The 19,225-nt window shown below is 38.3% G+C and overlaps 1 protein-coding gene and 1 long non-coding RNA gene across 3 annotated transcripts in view; one reads left to right on the top strand and one right to left on the bottom strand.

The window, feature by feature from the left end:
- The window catches only part of LOC144647798 (sphingosine 1-phosphate receptor 2-like), a 276,150-nt gene that overhangs the window by 92,091 nt on the left and 164,834 nt on the right, over window positions 1-19,225 (bottom strand). The gene's annotated exons all lie outside the window — the stretch shown is intronic.
- LOC144647829 (uncharacterized) lies at window positions 1,997-6,461 on the top strand. 2 transcript variants are annotated; one of them, XR_013569635.1, is made up of 5 exons: window positions 1,997-2,219; window positions 3,295-3,344; window positions 3,813-3,859; window positions 5,857-5,905; window positions 6,412-6,461. It is a non-coding gene; the product is annotated as an uncharacterized LOC144647829 (long non-coding RNA). The 2 variants fall into 2 exon arrangements; XR_013569634.1 differs by lacking the exon at window positions 6,412-6,461 and having other exon boundaries at window positions 5,857-6,158.

Genomic DNA, 19,225 nt, shown 5'->3' on the forward strand with positions numbered 1-19,225 from the left:
TAACACCTCGTTTGTCACGTTTTCGCGAATGACCATAAGAGTCATCTGCACGCTTCCGATTGTTTCTTAAACAATATAGAATCGCATGGTCTAACGTTATAACTTTCACATGTGCTTAGCTGTGAAACACCCCCATTAAACGACATTTTAGCGGGGTTTCTTCGATAATTATTATTTTATGATAAATCAACAAATTTGACAGCTAAGCTTTCTTCACAGGGAAACTACGTAGCATCTTTTGTCCATACTTACACAATGTCATACACTAACGTAGCATTGCGTGTAGTTGTCAAAACATGTTTCATTATATTTCTGATGAAATTTTTAACGTTAGCTGAATGCTAATTTATTTAGCCTACATTCACTGGCCTTGCGCTGGCCATACATAAGACACCTGACTGCACTTAACTGCTAATTTTGACTGCTAATTTTGCCCATTTTATTAAGCAACACAAATTGTCTATTTTCGTGCCTCTTTGTTGACTTTCTTTCCTTTTACTTGTGTCAAGAGAGTGCTTTATTTTCTCTTGGCCGACAAAGTGGCATCAGGTCACAGATGAGGACTGAAACCGTACCTTTCTTTCAGTTCGACATCTATTTTCAAGAGTGATAATAAGTAAGTATGACATTACTACGACTCGTTCTTTAAAGATGCTCGATGTAGCTTTTTTAGCTTAAGGGTGCAGCTTTATATAGGAAAGCTTTGTAAAGGAAAACGGTCTGTTCGAGAAACAATTAGGGATTAATTGTACGAGTGAACAGATCGGACGTTTTTAATAATTTCCATGAGTGGCGCAGCTACGAGGGCAAATTGCAATTAATCCCTTAATCATGGTTCGAGAAAAAAAGGCCTGATTTGTGTTTTTTTTATTATAACGCTACCGTAAATACGACCATTTGAATCGAGCAAAGTTTTATGTTTACATGAGCTAAAATGTGCCAGGTGTCCTTTCGGCGTCATTGTTTTGCTCATTTTGGTTTTGAAATAAGGTCGATGAACGTGAGATTCTTATTGAAAAGACTTAAAAAAACAATAGTTTAATTTGCTCATTCGCTGCATTCATTCGTAAAATATTGTTTATACCACTCGAAAATAAAATTCATATCGTTGCGCTGCCGTGTAATATTCTCTACACATTCTCACGGACGTCTGTTTATTTTACTGTTTACTGCATGATGCCGTACATCCATTCTAGAACTTATTATTGAAGCAAATCAGTTACGGTCTGATTTGATGTCTGGGCCTCTTCGCGTCTACAAAAAAGGACAGCTGTTGGTTCAAGATTCCACGTGTCCATTTTACATAAGGCAGGTTCAAAAATATTTCAGTGAATTGGTTTTCAATTAGTAGGCACCTAAAGTCCCCGACCCTCAGTAGCGAGTGGTTTTGGTAACTCACATGACTACCTACAGCCGATTTTTAACCATTCTTGATTTGTTTTATGATGTGCGTGACCCTCCGTTTTTGACCCATGATTTGTGTAAGTTCATAGTACTGTTATTCAATTCGTAAACATTTTAATACCCGATTCCCTCTATAGCGCGCGCCTGCAGGGAATCACGGTAGTTGTATTCATCAAACCACGCGCGAGACTCAGCAACGATGCACATTGCTGAGTCTCGCGCATGGTTTGATGAATACAACTACCGTGATTCCCTGCAGGCGCGCGCTATAGAGGGAATCGGCAATTGCCGTGGAATTGGTAGAATGGGGAAAACAGGGTTAGATCAGTGGTGGACATTTTTAATTTAGTTCTCTTTGCGTTTTGACCGAGCACGGGGTGAATCACACGACGAACATACTTCGAGCGAATTTTGCATCTGGCCCGCTTCAGGCGGCCCTTTTAAATAAGAACTGGGTCGGTCCCAGGCCACCCAGATAATGACAATCAAATAAGTAAAAATCAAACAGTTGTTTGGCATTTGTTAATCAATATAGGGACATGACGATAGCGTCATTGTGCCCCATGGTCAGCTAATCACACACTAGCAGACACCCGTCAAGTCTCCTGGATATCGAGTTTAATTTAAAGTGATGGCAAGCAATTCTGGCTTAACAAGTTGGAAAGCGCTTGCAGCAAGAGCAAACTTACTAAGAAGGCGAAAGGATACTGCTAGTGTTTCGATAAATTACAAGATTTAAGTGACAAAAAAGAGAGCGACAACATAACTTCTTCTACAAGGAAAGATCTTGAAAAACGGCTTTATAAAAAGGAAATGTAAGTACGGACATTGGAGGGTTTTTTTATTTGCAGTTAAAGAACAAACCATCATGATTTTATAGTTACCAGCTCGGCCTTTCATTTCGTTTCTCCTTTTGAGTGTCAATAAATAGTGAGATTTATAAGACGTGCTTATTCGCGATATTCAGAATCGAATTCGAAGGCAATGTTCTCGCCAGCAAACATCAGTCTGAATTAAAACAAACGTTAAACCGGAAAATACATCAAAAAGTTTAATTATGAAGCACCTTTACAAGAAATTAAGACACGCTTATATTTAATGAACGTTTTTTCAAAAGTGTTTTTCTTGAAATGGCTTGGGCACAGTTTGAGCTTTTAAAGTAATTTTCTTTGCAATATGTATTTTAATTAGGTTTAGACGACTTGCGCGTTTCAAACTAGACTGATGGTGATTAATTTAGCTTGCAAGGTAACTTACAAGTAGACCGTAGTTTTATACGCATACAAATCAGACGTCAGCCTTCCAGAAACACATTGCTAAATAGATCAGAAGATTTCTATGGACAATAGATACGATGTTTTATGCGTCGTAAAATACATTTATGCTTCTTGTCTTTATTCACATTGTAACTGCAGATGTTTTCACCATGATTCATGTTAGCTTTTATTTACATTTAAAAAAGACATTTGCTAAACTAATATAAAAGCTGTCACAGAAAACTAATCTGAGGTTGGGAATCTGATCAGTGCCCTGTCTGTCTAATAAATTTCAAATTCAGGTTTAAAACTAAATGTGCTATTGTTAAAAGGTTAAATAGGAGTTCAGTAAAAACAATAAGAAAAAGGGAAAATAATTAAGCTGGCAGTATGGCGTTGTCTAGCGGTTAAACAGGCGTGACTATATGGCTATATTATATGGAATAATTGAAATTGAAACTTTTTATTTTACCTAATAACCACAGAAACTGAAAGTAAGTTATTCATGTACGTGGTTTGTGCAGACAGGTCTGAATTTGAAATTGACATATTGCCAAACTACGATTAAAAACCTCGACCGAATAATAATTATTTAAACATTTCTTCGTTCTAAAATAAACATTTTTCCCTCCAGCACTAACAACAACTGCCTACAAAACTTGAAGCTGCAGAATTCTCCCAAAGGTAAGCTACGTAGACTAAAACAATCGCAACGAAATTAATATAGCAATTTGGTTACACGTATTTATCCAAGCCGCGAGATCTGTATTGTACACTGAATTTTTTTTTTTTCGCTTGTTTGTTTAAAGCTACCCAATTTTATAACTTTTCAAAACCGAAATGACAGTTTATAACGAAAATATACTGAGATCATTCTTAAAGCAAATAAACAAAGACACACTTTTAAAGTGGCTTTTTTCGAATTAAAAGCTGAGTTGCATAACTTATATTTTCAATCGATGTTTCATATTCAGGAAGAATTTCATCGCTTTTAACATTGAAGCTGCAATGGTTTTATAACCGCAATTTGTAGAAAATGCAAAGAACAATAGTCGAGGCACACTTTATCTTTCTTTTGGCCTTTACTCATCTAGAAGGCTAGACAGTTTATCTTTTTCGGGCACATTTGTCACGCTTTTCTTTTCTTTGCAGTGTGAGTTTACAGGACTATTCACTAGAAAGAACTTTCTATTGACAAGGCAAGTTGAAACATCTAAAACTTATTTGTGGTTTTCATCTGAAATACATAAAATTATAAAATCTACAATGCTAAACCTACAACTGAGCGCTTCTTTAAGTTTCTAAAGCGGGCTTCACACGACAAACTAAAGTTGGCAAACTCATTTTGGCAAACTCAAGTTGGTGTGTGTGAACGACACAACAACAGTTGGCAAACAAATTGGCAACGGCTGTTGGTGGGATAAGAGACAATTTCTATTTTGTCCCACCAACAGTTGGCCAACTTGTTTGCCGTTGCTGCATCGTTCACACGCACCAACTCGAGTTTGCCAACACGAGTTGGCCAATAGTTTGTCGTGTGAAGGCTGCTTAAGTGTATAATTTTGTTCCAGACATAAAAACTGGCAGTAATGTCTATGCAAGTTTTGGTATCTATTTAGTGCTTCATTGCGGGAATAAATCATTTTGAAGTTTGACGTATCTCGGATGAACGTGTTTCTTAACTGCCACAATAAAGAATATTGTTTTAATGTTTTCAAGTGAAAGTTATAGAGCTTTAAAGTAAATGTAAATGGCATTGATGCCAAGACCTACACTATTTCTTGTACAATTTATTATGACCGCCTTATCTGTGCCCCAAAAAGGACACCTTTAAGCTAAAATTTGGTTAAAACGTTTCTTTCTGCTTAACTTCCTTAATTGCTTTGTAATGTGGTAGTTTTCTGGAGTTGTTTGTTCCTTTTTTAAAAAAAAAAAAAACGAAATATACACAATGTTAAACTGTCTTTCGCGGTTCATTCTGGTGTGATGATGTTTGCCAGATTGAATTTGTTTCGTTACTTAGAATAAATGAAAATTAAATCTGAGACTGCTTTCTGTTTTCAAGCAATGAGATTGAATGTTTGCGACAGTTTCCTGTACGAAATGTGTTGGATTCGTAATTGGTAATTTTTTTCGATTCGTTACTTGTATTTTTTTTCTATCGATGCATGATTTTTACGCGTGCATATTGCAGGAACGCGGATTACAACTTGCTTTGCTTTGCAGCTCGAATGAAAGAGAATGTTTGCCTAGATTGAATTTGTTTCGTTACTTAGAATAAATGAAAATTAAATCTGAGACTGCTTTCTGTTTTCAAGCAATGAGATTGAATGTTTGCGACAGTTTTCGTTTCCGTCTGATTCTTCGTCCACGCGACACGGGGTTTGCGTTGCGAGTACATTGCGAGTACATTTATCCAAAATACCAACTTCTAGCCATTTTTTGATTGAAAGATGTGAGCGCATGCATTGTTGCAAAGCGTATACTTTCTACTCTATCCACGCTTAGGTATTTGTATAGCGAATATTTTTGCGATATATATCAAAGTGTTTTTTCCTAAGTTGTCTTAGTTTTTATCATATTCCAGAAAATACATCAAGAAGTTTAATAATTAGAAAGCACCCTTAGAAGAGATTATAAAACATAACACCTTTACTTCGTTTTCTCTGGAAACAGCTTTGGCACAGTTTGTAATGTGTATTTAAAAAACTGTTTTATTTAATGGCATTTTTGTTTATAGTTAAGCCAGGAGTTATACAAAAAAAATGCAAGGAAAAGGGAAATAATTGCTCTGATTTATAGCTCTGTCTAGCAGTTAAACAAGCCTATCTTAAGTAACCCGGCTAACATACATCAAGATAAATGGGATAAATGTTTTTGACCTATTAACCTCAGGAAGTCCGAGCAAGTTTTTATTTTCGATTCTTATTGTCTTTGTACAGACAATAACCTGCAGACCGTAATTTAAAGTTGACATATTGTTAAAGTTTGATTAAATTTTAATATTCAGGAATACATTGATCTATTTTTAACATCGAATCTGCATGGTTCTATCAATGATTACAATTTGCAGCAACTGCAGCGAACGCTTGCAGAGACACACCTGCACTTCCTTCCGCATCTACTCTTAAAGAAGGCTAGAAATTTAATCTTTCTCGGGCAATTTTTTTTTTTCATGCTTTTCTTTCCTTTGCAGAGTGAGTTTACAAGACTGTTGATAGGATTTCCTCCTATTGACAAGGCAAGTTATAGCATTTGAATGTTATTTGTGGTTATAAAATTCTAAATTTGGCTAAATTGTTAATCCTACAGAGCTATTATTTTTACATATTCTAAACATAAAAAAAAAAAACAGTAATATCCATGCAAATTTTGGTATGGATTCCGTGCTCCGTTTCGGGAAATAAAGCAGCGCTTTCTCAAACGAAATATCAGTAATCAGTCCCTAGTGGCTCGCTTGTTATTGCTGTCAAATCTCAGAGTCGAGTGTTTTTTAAGCAAAGTTTAAACCGGGTTTCAAAAATCGCGGGCTTAGCTGGGTTTTAACCTACGTTTCCAATTATTTAAAGTTACAAACTTTAACAGTTTTACTCGTGTTATCGTTTCAATTATCTTTTCTTTTTTTCTGGATCTGGACCGTTTGGGTTGATGTATGTCTTTTATTTAGACTTCCATACGCTTAATAATTGATTCCTTTTTTTCTTATTAAACCAAAATATATATTTATATATTGCTTCTTTGTTATAGATAGACGATCCTTGTTTTAAAAGGGAAAAGCAAAAACAGCATTCAAGATGTTTTCTTTACCTTGGTGCATAACCTGGCTTGCAGTATTATTAACTTTATCTGTAGCTATAGTAACACTTAATATCGTCACAATAATTGCTTTTATAAAAAACCGTGACCTGCGCAAGCGCAGTACGTTCTTGTTAATAAACCTGGCTGTTGCAGATATGTTAGTAGGAGGATTTACGGCGCTTGATCATTTTATTGTACTTGGAGTAAAATGTAACCTTTGGAAAGACATTGTGCCAGCAAACTGGATAATTTATCTAATAATGAATGCACTCGGCATTTTATTTCCTGTTTGTTCTTTATTAAACATCACTGTGATTTCTGCAGAACGGGTACATGCTACGTTTTGGCCGTTCAGGCACCGCATAGCTAGAACCTGGGTTTATGGATTATTAATTGTCGGTATTTGGCTAACGTCAATGCTACTATCAGCTGGTTTAGCAGTAATTGCACATTTTGAACAAAACAAACAAAACTATTTTTACCTTTGGTGCTCATTTAATTCAACTTGTCTTCTTGTCATTTGTGTTTCGTATGCGTTCATTGTTATTAATGTCCGTTGTGGAGCGCAGCCTCAACACCATGGTGCAGCCAGTAGAGAGAGAAAACTGACCGTGACATTGTTGATTGTGACAATCGTGTCCCTACTGCTTTGGCTCCCGTTTGTCTTAACAAACTTCCTTTATCACACCACTGATATTATAAGTTCTTTAACCGAAAAAGTTTTTTTGCATTTTTTTCAAGCCTTGTGTGTTTTATATTATGGAAACTCTCTTGTTAATACAATATTGTATACCATTAGGATGCCAGAGTTCAGAAGAGTCTTAGTCGCATTTTTTAAAAGACCTCGGCAGCAAAGGCGAGTCGACGTTCTCCCTCTTCAAGCCATTTAAAGGGGTAAAAATAGCATCTGAAGCTATAAAGACAGTAACTATGATAGAGGGTCTGAATGTGGGTACCTCGATAACAATAAGCACTGTTTTTTTTGGCTCTGTAACATGAAACAGTTAAATTTTAGGCATTTTAACACTAACAGTAAAAAATTCACTGTAGCAGTAAATTAAATCCACAAAAAACAAAAACAGCTCACAAAAAGGCCAACATTATTTTATTTAGAATATCAAGAAGTTTTCGGCCATTTTCCGACAATTTCCGATCATTTCGAAAGATTTCTGAAGACTACCGAAGATTTCCGGAGACTACCGAAGATGCCCGAAAACTACCGAATAATTCCGAGGAGAACACACAGTACAGGCTCAATGTTCAGGAGTGATTTTATTACCGATTTTCGAAGAGCACAAAAGAATTTACAATGCTAAAAGACTATGGCTTTTTCACGAAAATCAGTATTTTGTTTGGAAACAGTTAACATTAAAAAGTGGGCCAGTTTAACAGCAAACACTAAAAATCATGGGCTGAATAACACTAAACACTAAAGCCATTCAGAGCCCTCATGATAGACATTCATTTTGGAAAAGGATGACTGCCCTTTAGTTACCTCCATCCCGGATGTCGCAGCAGGCATGGAATGTGTTTGAAAGTCGATTAGCATTAATCTAACTCTGTCGTTTTGAGCTACAGTTTGATTAAAAAAAGTTCCAAATTTGCACATAAAAAATTGTTCTTTAACAAGCTGGAAGTCAGTGTTAATTCTACCTTAAAGACCTAGTTGTAACTTGCCTTACATTTTAGATCAAAGTCCAGATGAAACCAATTTACATCTTCATCGCGACATATATTAATATTATGCATTTCGGATTACTTTTAGCATTTGTAAATATTATAATGAAATTTTCAACCCTTTTATTAACACAGTGATCCGTTTGTGAATTATTCTTGCCGTCTGTGTTTGTATTTTTGGTAGAAATGTAAGGATATAGCTCGCTTCATTCTGTAAACTATCCGTAAGTTATTGTACAAGATATTGTAAAGGGAAACTTTGTCTCCCTTAAAGGAGTTATGTCACAAGGATTTTTAGAATTTTAACCGTTAACACCGTTCTGAAACTGGTGGTAGACAACTTAACGCATGAAAAACATTACCTTTGAATATCTAAAGGAAGATATAACCTTACTTTGTGGAGATGAATCAAACCCCTGCTATAAATATCATTTTTTTTTGGAAGACGCGGGGAAACAACTAATTATTATTTTAGTTTTTTTTTTTTTTTTTTTCGGCCTTTCATCCTAATTATTTTGTTTTATTTCATTAACTTTGGAGCCAAGTTAGAAATATAAGGTATTATATACCTCAAGCTGCCAGTGTTAATTATTGTAATATTGAGATACAATAAATAACGTTTATATTGACCTAGTTTAATTGTATTTGTTCGTGAAGCATTTTATTCACCAAAATCTTAGTATAATTTGAAGACGTATCAACTTCAAGATATACCACATTTTACGGGGTATATTCCTTCAGTCACTTCAATGGGTTTCACTGTAACATAATTTCGTATTAATTTTAGTGGAAACTACGGCGATTTGAAAGAAAGACAAATACAAGGTTAAATTTAGCATTTTTTTTTACAAAATACGTATTTGGCATCGCGCTATAAGAATCTGTGTGGTAGCGTCGGCAATAAAAAAAAATTAGTTTCTCCAAAAATATTGCTTTTATGTGCTTGTAATCTAAAATTGAAGTTTGGAAATATATTTCGCCCTTTACAAGTTTCAAAACCTTTTACGGGTCCCGGTACGCTATGATATCAACCATTAGCTCAGATTGAACTGACATCATATGACATTCGATCAACTTTTAAAGTTTAAATCGCAGCTTAACGGACTACACGAGGTATTATGTGATATGTACGCACGGAATTATACTTTCAATTCATAGAGGTTTTAACATGACACGACACCCTTTACACACGTTCCTATAGAATACCTTTTGTGGAAATTACTCAATGTGTTTGTGCTCTGCGTTTTATTTTAAGCTCAGCCACGGTCACAAGTGTTAAAGAAAACATATATTTACACTCATTGTGCCTCTCCTCGCCTCTATGCAATGTTGACAACAAACATTCTTCTGACACGTAAGTGCGTTTGACCATTTTTCAGCTTTAAAAAGGGGAACGGGGGTTCTTTCACGTATTTAACCCTTATCATGCTAAACCCGGTTTTTTCCGGGATTTTGAGGAATGGTCATTGAACCACTTGTGAAGTCATTAGCTTGCATGTCAGAAGATTCTTGTGATATGCAACTAATACAGGTTGAATACATCTTTACACAGGACTGTCCATTTTGAATATCGACTGCATTCTGACACGGAGCTAATCGAAAAAATCGTCATCAGTTTTTGGTGCAAAATTGGTGGTAAAACCATAGGCGTACGAGGCGGGGCAACAAGCCTTGACAAAAAATAGAAAATAAGCGGACCAATATCAACATTACAATCGAAACGAATTACGTCAACAGAAAAAGTATTGGAAATATACCGAACTTTAGTTCGTATAGTGTGATCGTCCGGGTGAGAGTAGTTCTGAGAAGAACTTTGTGGTTCAAAAGTCCAAATTCCTCATTCATCTGCTTTCGTTTCCTCTCGGAAAATGCTATAATCATGTTCGATTTTTGTCGCAAATTCTGCGTGACCCCTCAGTTTGATTCAGTTGCAATCAGCTTTTCCATAGCTTGAGCGTTTGCGCGCGGTGGATCCAGTGTAAGTCTGTAAGACCTTGAAACAAAGCTGCGATACGGTTACAAATGTGATGAAGCTAATGCTTTTAACTCAAATGGTAAGATCTCAGGGTTATCTCAAAACTTTCAACAGAATGTTTAACCTTTTCATCCCTGAATGTTTCACACGCTTTTTATAACTTTCAAGTGGGGGAAAAACAACGTAAATTGCCTTCCAAAAATATTTTAATTTTTGCTGAACTAGACTGAATAAATAAAATATTTCCGAAGAAAAAGGATTCAGTACATTGACACCTTCGGACAACGCCTTGAGATTAATTAAAGAACTATCGTTTCCTTTAAGCAAACAGGCAAGGTTTGTACACAACTATTTCAATAAACGGTTTGTCGTCTTTTTTATATTCCTCTTTATTAGGCTTTCCATCCATGCCATTTTTTTTTTGGGCAATAAGGTCTCCGCCCCCCTAGGTCCGAAGGTGCCCGTACGCCTATGGGTAAAACAGGCCAATATACCCGTACTTGATAAAGGTCTCCTTTTCAGGGGTTTTCATTGTTAGACATCGAAACTTTTCAGACAAGAAGAATGGATGTACAGAGTAGAAGGTAGAGAGAATAAGAAGGTAAAGATAAACGAAAAAGAACGGAGCAAGAAGAAAAAATCGGAACGTTTCCGCGAAATTTTGGCTTATCCGCATGCGCCAAAGTAAAATATTGTAAATTTCTACATGGAATCTTCATCAAAATCTTGCTGCAGTGTGCAAAAGGGCATTTATAGCAAAGTTTAGGGAAATTTAGCACCGTAGGTTCCGGTATTCGTTTACGAGGAAACGACGATTTATCTCTCGTGCGAGCCAAGCTGTATAGAAAAAGCCGACATATTTTAAATGCAACACTGAGCAATGACCTTAAAGTTGTCCGTTATCCTACCCACGCCTCTTTAGTCTCTTCTCTTCGCGTGTCTCTTTTTCGCCCTCTCGCATCGCCGGGGGATGCAAAGTCCCAGGCACCAGGCCCTACCCCTTTTCGCTGCTTAGAGCCTTCCTCCCCTTCGGCTCGTCAGTTTGGAGTCGGTTTCCATAGCAACCGTCCAAGTACCTACCTCTCATCTCAGTCTGGTTCTGTCTTCGTTTTGGGGACCACTTCGCTGGCGCCTCGTCCCTTTGCATTCCCAGCCAAAGCCTGCCTTCGGTCGTTACGTAGCGTAACAGACATTAATGAGTGTCGAAAATAATAGAACATATTCAAAATGACTTTTTAATACGAATTTATCATTTATTTCTCATTTCACAGATAGTTATTTCACGGCTAATAACGTAATCACGATTCGCTAGAATAAAAACTAGCCATTTCACAGGAAACCAACTTAATGGAAACCATTTATCATGTCAATGTTCTAGGAATATGATTGAAGAAGCGATGCACAATCTCAGGAAGGCAGGGGAAATATTTATTCGGTATTTGTTGCTTTATAGCGTTGTTTCGTTGTTGAACAAAACGGACAAAATGAGCAGCTGGTTAAAGTGCACTCATATGTTTTATGTATGGCCAGCACAAGACGGATAAAGTTGACAAACTGTCAAGTTATATTTATTCAACCTGCCCCCGCGAACAGTAAGTCGTCTTCGGTATCACGTTCTATTGCAAAAGGAAATTCGAAGCATTCCCTCAAAAAAGGTAAGATAGCTAAAACAATCAAAGAGCTTTAATAGCCAATTTCTTTAAACATTTTGTCGGGTCGAGCATTACTAAATATCGTTTTCCTTTCAGAAAGAAAAGCGTTAGTAAATGCAAACTTGGCAGCTGTATCTTTTTGTCAAAATCCTTCAACAATAAAGACCTTAGCATCAAAGCCCTCGTTGTGCTGTAAATAACAGGTTTTCATTTTCGTCGTTGTTTATTCTCTTTTGTAAATTCAATAGGCGCTGAGAGCGCACAATAAAATAAAAATACAAATGTCGAAGCCGGTTGAATTCTGCGATAAAAGGTGGATCTGAAAAAAATATTGAGTAAATACAAGGACGGCTTTCGAGTTTATCTGAGAGACGAAGAGGCAGGTACGAAAGTCGGACTGGATCAACTCGGATTGCTGATTTGAATAAGAACAGCTATTCAAAATTTTGCTTCTGTTTGGTCCACTACAAAAATCCTGGCTTGTGATTAGCTACTAGAACAGTAGTAAAAGGATGGATGATTGACTCCTTTTTTTTGTGCAGCCATCCACTAAAAGTGTGCAGCCAGAATAAATTTATTTTGGATGACGTCATAATGGAGGTGTGGCTTATGTCTAAAATGCGCGGGAATCTTTGGTGAGGTGAAATAAATTAAAATAAAATGCGCGCGCGGGAATTTATGCAGCATAATTTATGCCTTGACGTCACGACACGATAAGCCTACTTGATTGACAGATTGACAGAGTAGCGACCCAACGCTGATTGGCTAACACCAAAATAAAAGCAGATCTTTCGTCAAACCCACCACTTCACTATTTCATCTCAAGATAAGGTTATCTTAAGATTGTTTTCAAAAGGGAAAAAATATGCTTCAAGTGGAATCGACAGCTAAACGTCAGTTAACTGTGGACGAAGTCGAAGAAATTCAACGCAAACGGATCGCCTCCATTGTAAGTCATGTGTTTCAACTTACCTATGCTGCGTATTTGGACCAGCTTATCCATCAAGTGAAAGTAAACCGCTGCAATGGCTGTGCTTTTTATCATCCAAGCCAGAGAGAACACTCCTGTATTATGATGGATAGTGAAGACGCTTGGATCTATTACCATGATGAAGCCCGCGAGCAAGTAGACATTGCTACCGTAAAGACAACTGTGGAAAGTGTTTGCAGCGCCTTGGGGCTTAAACTTGGCCAGACGTGGGAAAAGTATCTGACTGAGCTGCCTAAGCTTGCTTGGACCACCATCTATCTTACATCTTTGGAACTCGAACACTATGATCACGATATTAAGAATCGCGTACTGCATGCTCTTTATTATGGACCTAATCGTTTGAAATCGAACGATTCTAATAGGTTTGAGGCGGACGAAGCCTGTGATGAAAATGCAATTAGCGATGACCCATGTGAAGTGGAATGTCCCGAGACAATTATAAGAAAGGAAGAAAAACAAATGGATCTTGACCATGTAATTGCTGAGATTCAAAACACGTTGTGTCTGTAAAAATAATAAAGAAGGTTAATGGTGTGTTTTTGAGTCATTTTGTGACTTGTCTTGTCTTCGTTAACATGGGACTCTCTCTCTCCTTGCTTCGAATCGAGTTTTCTCGGTACCGCTCACAAGCGAATAATGTAAACTTATCTATAAGTGACATAGAATCACTCAAAGAAACCTTTTGTAAATTACCCGGCTCGAATCTTGAAAAGTTGAAGCAACTTCATACAGAAGTGTTTTCAGAAATTAACTGGGGACGATTTGTGGTATTTTTAAGCTTCGCTGAGCGGCTAGGATTAACCGAGGAAGAATGGGAACGACTATTTTGTTTTTTAGTACCCACGCTCATCCAGATTCGAGAGTAGCTATATTAATGAAACATCACAGGGAAAAGAGGCATTCGGGTTTCGACCGTAGCAGTAAGCACAAGTGATGGGTTGCTGTCCACCTTCATCCAGTTTTGGATTCGAGCGCATTCTTAACCGAATTCGCTGCGTGTTAGCTTGTTGTGGCGGCAAAGTAATTGTACAAAACTCAGAGTTTTGTGATGGAGAAAAAACTGGCCAGCATTTATCTCGACCCAAGTCATCCCGCAAGTTTCGGTGGTTTAGATGCCGTATACAGAGCAGTCAATGAGGATGGAGGGAGTAAAATTTCTCGCAAACAAGTCAAAGATTGGTTGAGTCGACAAGACGCTTACACGCTACATAAACCTGCTCGTAGGCGTTACAAAAGGAGTCGAGTAATTGTTTCTGGCATAGACGCACAATTTCAGGCAGACCTTTGTGATGTTCAAAACCTCAGCCGCTACAACAAAGGTTACAAATACTTACTTACTTGTGTGGATATTTTCAGCAAGTATGCCTGGGTCGTGGCTTTAAAGACGAAACAAGGCCAAGAACTGGTGAAAGCTTTTCGGACCATTTTAGCGTCTGGGCGAAAACCGTCTAAACTTCAAACGGATCAGGGTACCGAATTCCTTAATCGCGTGTTTCAGAAATTCCTGCGAGACAATGACATCGATTTTTTCACGGTGAATTCAGGCCTCAAGGCGTCGGTGATAGAACGATTCAACCGCTCATTTAAAAACAAGATGTATAAATATTTTACAGCCAAAAATACCCTGACCTATATAGACGTGCTTCCTCAGCTGGTAAAATCTTACAATAACACTTACCATCGGAGCATTAAAATGAAACCGAGTCATGTTACCAAAGCCAACGAAGCTAAGGTTTGGGACACACTGTATGGAAGTGATGTACAGAAGAGAGTGCGCTTCAAATTTCAAGTTGGAGATCGCGTAAGGATCAGCAAGGTCAAGCGAATTTTTGAAAAGTCTTACCTTCCCAATTTCACGGAAGAAATGTTTACGATCTACAAGCGATTTGCACGTCAAGTACCGGTCTATAAACTTAAAGATGATGCTGAAGAGATCCTAGACGGTACATTCTACGAACCTGAACTGCAAAAAGTAATCAAGGACGATGATATCTATCGCGTTGAAAAGATCTTACGCAAGAGAAAGCGCAACGGAGTAGTGGAATATCTTGTGAGATGGAAAGGATACAAAGATCCAAAATTTGATTCCTGGGTTCCTGAAAGTGATATTTCGAATTTGTAATTTATGCATTCGTGTATAGTGAATAAAAGATTATGAAATGGTACAATGTTTGTCGCATCGTTTCTTATAAATGAAGAATACCCAGATTAAAAAGTTCATTTGAACACAACATATGATGGAGGTAACACAGTTTTATCTGCATCTTCCTAGCAATAGCAGTCTAGATAAATATCCAAATAACACGTTGACAGAGTACCGGGTTTGTTTACCTCAAACCGTTAGCTTGACGGGGGACTGGGAAGTAGCCTTAACAGAAATTCATTATCCTCACAGCTGGAATAATGTACAAGGAAATTATGAGAATCGATTTGATATTCGTAACCACGAACTGTTTGGACAATGGGAGTCATTTCGTGTTCCACCGGGTTATTATTCTTCCATTGGGGACATTATATTAAAGATGAACGAGCTGGTCGACAATGAAAAGCGTTTCGGTGATGATGTGAAATTTACCTACGATACGCTCAACAGAAAGGCCACTGTTCACTTGCAAAATAATGCAGAACTGTTCTTTGACGATATCGGATACCTGCTAGGGTTTCCCCCAAGACAACTTTTTTCCACAACAACCACTGCTGATAGAGCAGTGGATTTGGAACACGGATTTCACGATCTTTACGTTTACTGTGACATTGTACAACCACAATATGTTGGAGACGCACTTGTTCCCTTACTCCGGATCGCCCCCGTTGAAGGAAATGATGGACAACGGATCAGCAAATCCTTCGTTCGCCCGCAATACATACCTGTCAGCAGAAAGCAGTTTCAAAGTATTGAAGTAAATATAAAGCGCGACACAGGAGCATCAGTACCATTCGAGTTTGGGAGAGTGCTGATTACACTTCATTTTCGACAGAGCAGACCCGTAAACTTAGAGATGAAGAAAATTCACACCCCGAATCACAAGTTGTATGAAGAATATTATTTACGTCAAGCTAAGCAAAAAGGTGGAAACTTACCAGCTTTTCACGGTGCTCGATTTCAGCGAGGTTATGGGTTAGGTTCCATATTTAAAGGTCTTTTCCGGTGGGCAGTGCCCCACCTTCAACAGGGTGCTAAAATACTTGGAAAAAAAGCACTGCAGGCGGGTGTCAATGTTGCACAAGATGTGCTAGACGGAGAAAACCTCAAAAGGGCGGTCGCTAAACAAGGTCAAAAAGTCCTAGGTCGATATTCCCAGAATGCTTCGCAGTCAGGTGCTGGCAAAAAAGGTACAAAAAGGAAAGCGCAGCCAAGAAAAAACAGTTCGCCTCCAAGCAAGAAGCGGAAAACATCTCTGCAGAAGAAGAAGAAACCCGAAGAGGAATATTCATTTTTAAAGTAGACATGGCTTTTGTTCATCACGAATCTCAAGAGTGCGCAAAATCAGAACTTGATCTTTTCACAATTCCTGCTACACAAACATCCATCACCAAGGGTCAATGGATTGAATATCACCCCCTTACTAACATCACTGATAGCGGTCCGATCGAGTTTAACGTCTCTGGAACTGGAGAAGAATATCTTGATTTGGCAAAAACCCAGCTGTTTGTTAAAGCCAAGATCACTAAAGCAAACGGTACTGCTTTAGATGCCGAAACAAAAGTGGGACCGGTGAATCTATTTCTACATTCCCTGTTTTCGCAAGTGGATGTTTCTTTGAACAAGCGACTTATTTCCCCATCCACCAATACCTACCCATATCGTGCCATGATTGAAACGTTGTTGAACTACGGGGAAGATGCTAAATCAAGTCAACTATCCATGGCTATGTTTTACAAAGATACCCCTGGAAAGATGGATGTCGGGGATCCCGTGGCAGACGATGAAGACGCAAACATGGGCTTAAAAGCTCGCTTTGAATTCACAAAAGAAAGTCAAACAGTGGATATGATAGGTCCCATCCACAGCGATATTTTTTTCCAAGACCGGAACGGAGTCAATCTAAGACTCAAACTCAACAGAGCTAAAGATTCTTTCTGCTTAGTCTCATCAGCCCCTGGAGCTAATTTTAAGGTGGTCATTACAGAAGCAATCCTGTTCGTTCGAAAAGTGAAAGTGGCCTCTTCTATTACTCTTGGACACGCAGCTGCTCTAAAGCAAACAACTGCCAAGTACCCTATCCGCCGAGTTGATTGCAAAGTTCTCACCATCCCGGCCGGATTTAGTAGCTTTACGCCAGACAACCTTTTCTTAGGTCATATTCCAAAGCGCCTGGTATTAGTACTGGTGGATACAGCAGCTTTTAATGGAACATATGCATCCAACCCGTATAATTTTAAACACCACAACCTTACCCAAGTGGGTGTCTACGTGGACGGGGAACAAATGCCGCGAAAACCCCTGTTTCTCAAATTCGATGAAGCTGGCGGTCAAAATTTTATAGCCGGATTTCAAAGCCTCTTTTCTGGAACAGGAAAACACTCCCAAGATGCTGGCAACCAAATAGGTAGAGGTGATTATGGTTCTGGCTACACAGCCTTCTGTTTTGACTTGTCCCCAGACCACTGCTCGGGTGATCATTTTGAGCTTTTAAAACAAGGCAACCTCCGTGTCGAGCTTCAGTTTGGACAAGCACTCGCCAACACGGTTAACCTTATCATCTACGCCGAGTTCCAAAACGTGATTGAAATTGACGCTAGCCGAAACGTTCTGTACGACTTTACAAACTAGAATGAATACCATCCAATTGACGCATATATTGAGAAAAGATAAACATACGCGAGGTGTTTTTCAAGGAGTGTATCCTTCAGATAAACTACCCACAAGTGTTTCATCCTTCCCAGCCCTGTACATCGCCAATGTGGATACAAGTGAAAAGCCTGGGTCGCACTGGGTAGCGTTTTATTTTACCAAAGACCGCGAGGGAGAATTTTTTGACTCTTACGGATTACCTCCAAGCAAATATACTGGAACTTTCACCCGCTTTTTAAATAATAATTCTAACGAGTGGACTTTTAACTCTGTGACATTGCAGAGTATTGATAGCAAAGTGTGTGGACATTATTGTTTGTATTATGCTGTTTTCCGCTGTCGTAACATTAGTATGAGCACAATTGTACAGCGTTTTTCTCACAATAAACGACGCAATGATTTTTAAACGCTTTATCGAAAAACATTTCCCACTAAGTTTTAACAAATATTATACCCATGTAAAGAAACAAGGAGTGAAAGCACAGTTCAAAAAAGACACCATGTAAAATACTTTTAAACGTATTTTATTGAAAGATCAAAATAAAGAACATGTTTTATAATAATAAAAAGTTCTCTTGTCATGATTTATAATCGTAACCAACGAACAGCTTGGGGGCGTGGACTTGTCGCTCTTCGCTTTTGCTTTTTCACGGCGGATGACGTAGAGGGGGGAGTAGGAAGCCAACGAGAGGGGCTATCTGGCGTTTCGTCCCTAACTCTTGCTTTAAAATCTCGTATGGCGCTCTGGCGTTGTGGATTTCGCACCAGGTTCTCGGGGACATTCATTCGTGCCAGGCCCCTTGCAAACACTGACCATCCAACTGGTTCGAATCCTTTTCGGTGACGCAATATGTCATTGACTAAATCTACCACATGAGACCCTGGAATCGGTTTGTTTTCATACATCAGTTCCCCCTTGTCGTTCCAATGCAACAGATCCCGATTTTCTTTAATTTTATCCAAAAGCTGTCTTGCTCCAGTCTTGTAAAGCTTTGGTACACTTTTCATTACTTCTTGTTCTACTGCTGTCGGTATGGTTTCTAATTCGGAGGAATCTTTACTGGTCTCTTTTTCTTTACTCTCTTCTGGTTTAGGAGTTTCCACGGACTTGGCTGTTGTTAATTTCACGTGAAGTGGTTGTCCTTTTCGCTGGTCATAATAAGTTAGATACCGCTGCAAGACTTGATTGTAAAGTTTTGCTTTCTCCTCGTCGTCTAGCTGTTTACTGGATAAAATCTCAGTCATTTCACTATCTAGGTTTTTCAGTGTTTGTGTCACAGGTGGCGTTAATATATGCTGACGTTGCTGCAATCGTTCTAGTGTATTTTCTGGCACTAGAACCATACGTTTAGCGTGATTCATTTTAGACAAGTATCGAGTTCAACACACTAAGCACAGGCGGTAGCAAGACACTTAAAAAGTTTCCTCCGTGTTGAACTAAGATTTGCTTTTTCTTTTTAAGCGGAGTGCTTTTCTCCGCAAGAGCAACCAATGTTTTCTTGTGGGCTAGAAGTTTTCTCTTGGCTGGCTTACTGACAGGGACGGTTCGTTTTAGCACGTTTAAAACACACTCACAAATGGTTCTCACTAAGTTGTCGTCTGCTACTTTTAAAATTGCCTTGCGTTGCGCTGGAGTACACTTGGCCAAGAGTTTCAAAACATCGTGGTTCTTTCTCA

This window comes from Oculina patagonica, chromosome 4 (genome assembly GCF_052425735.1).
Source record: "Oculina patagonica isolate OP01 chromosome 4, crgOcupat, whole genome shotgun sequence".
Classification (NCBI taxonomy): Eukaryota; Metazoa; Cnidaria; class Anthozoa; order Scleractinia; family Oculinidae; genus Oculina; species Oculina patagonica.